This window comes from Nanorana parkeri, unplaced genomic scaffold (genome assembly GCF_000935625.1).
Source record: "Nanorana parkeri isolate BGI_ZX_2015 unplaced genomic scaffold, ASM93562v1 scaffold2539, whole genome shotgun sequence".
Lineage (NCBI taxonomy): Eukaryota > Metazoa > Chordata > Amphibia > Anura > Dicroglossidae > Nanorana > Nanorana parkeri.
This window is the reverse complement of record NW_017308807.1, coordinates 4,986-8,486: the sequence shown is the minus strand read 5'-3', so window position 1 is coordinate 8,486 and position 3,501 is coordinate 4,986. Positions and strand designations below refer to the sequence as shown.

Here is a 3,501-nt window from a genome sequence, read left to right as displayed (position 1 = left end):
TGCTTTGATTATATGTATGCCTGCATCATTTTATCACAACACGCACCAACACAACACACAAACGGCACTGCAGATCATGCGTTACCACAACACAGATTTTTCGCATAAGTTTCTTATTTTACAGGTTTACTTTCCTTTGTTTTTTAACCTTTTTGCAAAAAAACCCTGTTTTAAAATGTACAAGTATTTATTAACTCAATACAATTTTATCTTTTAGATTAGTCTGAATCTTGTAAATTATGATTATTTTTTGTGTGTGTGTGCTCTAATTCTGATTTTAGTGGGTTTTTTTTATTGGTTCAATATTGATTTGATAAACATTTGCGCAATTATCACAGGACCTGAGAAATAAGTAGCACCATCCTTTTTATTCTACCAGTCCTGTGCTTTCATAAAATGCATGGCTTGGGGGTCTTTTACAAACTCTAAAAGCAGCAGTTGAAAATGGGGAAAAAAAAAGTAAAAAAAATTGCAAAAATGGTCTGGCCAGCTGAGGTCAAAAGTGTTAGGCTGGGCACACACCTTACAACCAGCGCAAGAATTTGTCTTGCGATGGTTGTAAGGTACTTTAAAAAACGTACGATCTGCCTATGTACCATAGGCAGATCGTACTTGCGATGATCGCAAGCCACGCCCCCTGAGGGGCGGGCTGCCGATGACCGCAATGCCGAACGGGCAGTGTGCGCTTGCGCACACCGGCCCGTACGGCTGTTATCGTACGGACATGCCACAAACCCGCCGAACATCGTACGATGCTCGGCGGGTTTTCGAACATGTCCGTAAGTTTAAAGTCGTGCGACCTTACAGTAGTAGAGGTCGCACGGCTTCCACACACCTTACTATCATCGTACAATCGCGGGATTTCCCGCGATTATCGTACGATAATCGTAAGGTGTGTGGGGACCCTTAGGCAGGGCTTGGCAGCGTAAGGTTTAAAGGTTGATTTTGGTTTTCTTTTTCAGTGTGTTTAACGATTTTTTTTTGGATGAACCAGTTAATTGAAAAAAATTTTGTATGGAATTCTACTTTAAACAATCAACCTATAATGTTTTAGACATCATAGGTATGGTTAATGTCATCTCCATAGTTGGAGGGCTTTTGTAGCTATTTGGGATAATTTTTTACCAAGTTAAAATTAAAAAAAAAAACTTACACCAGTAACAGAGTGTTTCCAGTTTCTTGTTTCAATGAAAACCCATGTTGAGTACACTGAAAATAAATCAATCATACATTTATAATAAAATGCAAATAATCACATTCCAAATTACAGTTTATGGAAACAAAGGTTTTTATCCACATAAATGAAAACTTGAGTTAGTTATCTAGTAAATCTGTTTCCAGGAATCTTCCAAGACAGCGACTGAGAGGGCTCCGCCAGCCTGCAACAGGAATGACATCATCCACATTAAATAAAATAGGCACTCCTACAATGTCAGGATCCAGAGCACCCCCAGGTGGCGCTGGAGCCGGGTCCTGCAGTTCCTGTGCTCGCCTGCGGGTGTCTCCAGCAGCCAGGAACTGTAAGGAACCTGCAGCTCCGGTACTCACCTGCGGGTGTGCCCCAGCTGTGACTGATCATCCCATCACCTGGTGCTTCCTGGGAGGGTACTTAGGCCCTCCCTTCAGTCAGGAAGCTGGGTCAGTATTGTGTTGCTAAACCTGACTGATGCCCATGTCCTGAACCTTGCTTCCTATCTGAAAACCTGTCACCGACCCGGCTTGTTACCCGACCACTCTCCGTTGAATCCTGTTCCTGTACCGCGCTGCCCTCCTGTTGACGACCCGGCTTGCACCTGACCACTCTTCATCAATCCTGTTCCTGTACCGTGCTGCCCTCCTGTTAACGACTCGGCTTGTACCTGACCACTCTTCTTGTATCCCGAGGCCTGCTGTACATCTGCAGGCCTGTTACCCTTCTTTGTTGGGTTTGTAGTTTTGTTGATGTGGAACCAATAAACTGTGCATATAACCCTATCCTGTGTGGGCATAGTAATTTGGTCATCCTGCGTGGGTACCTGCATGTGGTGCGAGAACGCCTGCGCAGGGTACCCTGACATAAAATCCCACCTCAGTCATTTCAAAGACCGAAGGCCATTACATAAGTAACTTTTCAGAAACCTTCTTTCGTCCTTTAATCCTATGCAACATGACATCTGTCATTACCGTCGCCAATGTCGTCATCAGGGGGGAACCTACTGTCCTGGAAGATTCCTGGAAACAGAGTTACCAAGTAACGAACTCATGTTTTCGCCAGTCATCTTCCAGGACAGCCAATGAGAGTATAAGCGAGAACCATGCTCACCTACTTAGGGTGGGACAACTGCCTGCAGGACCTTCCTGCCAAAGGCTTGATCCTGATGTGCCAGCATATCGACTATGTAATGTCTAAAAAAACGTCTGGAAGCTGGACCAGGTGGCTGCTCAGCAGATCTGATCTTTTGTAGCCCCTGCTCTTTCCGTCCAAGAAGTAGCCCAAGCTCTGGTTGAATGTGCCTTGGAATTTCCAGGTAACATCTTACCCTGGGATTTTCTGGAAGCTGTCTCTGATATTGCGACTCTAATCCACCTAGCTATCGTGCTTTTAGAAGCCCTACTACCTTTCCTTGGACCATTGAATAGGACAGAGAGGTTACCCATCCGTTAGTCTGAGACAGATACTCCAGCATGCACCACCTCACATGGATGCCTTCCATTCTCTTTCCATGTCATTCGTCGGATTAGTTGAGAACGATGGTACGATGACCTCTTGTGTCTTATAAAATGTTTGAGACCACCTTTGGTAAGAAGGCTGGGTCAGGTCTTAGAACAATCTTTCTCTGTCAAGATCGTGGAATAAGGATCTCTAATGGAAAATCCATGTATCTCACTCACTCTCCTGGCAGATACCAAAGCTACCAGAAGCACTGTCTTTAAAGTGAGTGTTCTAATGGAGCAGTCTTTAATCAGTTCAAAAGGTGGCCTGAGGAACCCTTGAAGGACCACCGATTGGTCACAGGTAGGAACGTTTTTAAGGTTTGGGGGTCTTAACCTACAACCTGCCTTCAGGAATCGTTTGATAAGAGGTTCTTCCACTAATCTAACATCACAAAAAATGGACAGCGCTGACACATAAACCTTTAAAGTGCTGCACACAAGATTCTTATCTAATCTATCCTGAAAGAATTCCAACACCTGAGCCACCTTTGCAGCTGTGGCGTTTCCCTGTCTATCCCGCAAGACGGAAAAAAACTTCCACACTTTGTGGTAGATAGCGGACGTGGAAGCCTTCCTGCTGTACAGGAGAGTGGACACCACCCTTTCAGAGAACCCCTTATCGATTAAGATGTCCCTCTCAGAAACCAGGCCGTTAACCACAGAGCCTGCAACTGTGGGTGACGCACAGATGTAATGGAAGTGGTCCCCTGCGTCAATAGGTCTTCCTTCAGCAGAATGGGCAGAGGTATTTTGCTGCTCAGATGCAAAAGGGCCATGAACCAAGGCCTCTTCTGCCAAAACAGGCTA

General features: G+C 44.9%; 1 long non-coding RNA gene across 1 annotated transcript in view; it reads right to left on the bottom strand.

Moving 5' to 3' along the window:
* Positions 1 to 1,188, bottom strand: part of LOC108801871 — a 6,536-nt gene extending 5,348 nt beyond the window's left edge. Inside the window, exon 1 of the long non-coding RNA XR_001942176.1 lies at positions 1,154 to 1,188. This is a non-coding gene — a long non-coding RNA (uncharacterized LOC108801871). The remainder of the gene's footprint in view (positions 1 to 1,153) is intronic.
* Between the last annotated feature and the right edge of the window lie 2,313 nt (positions 1,189 to 3,501).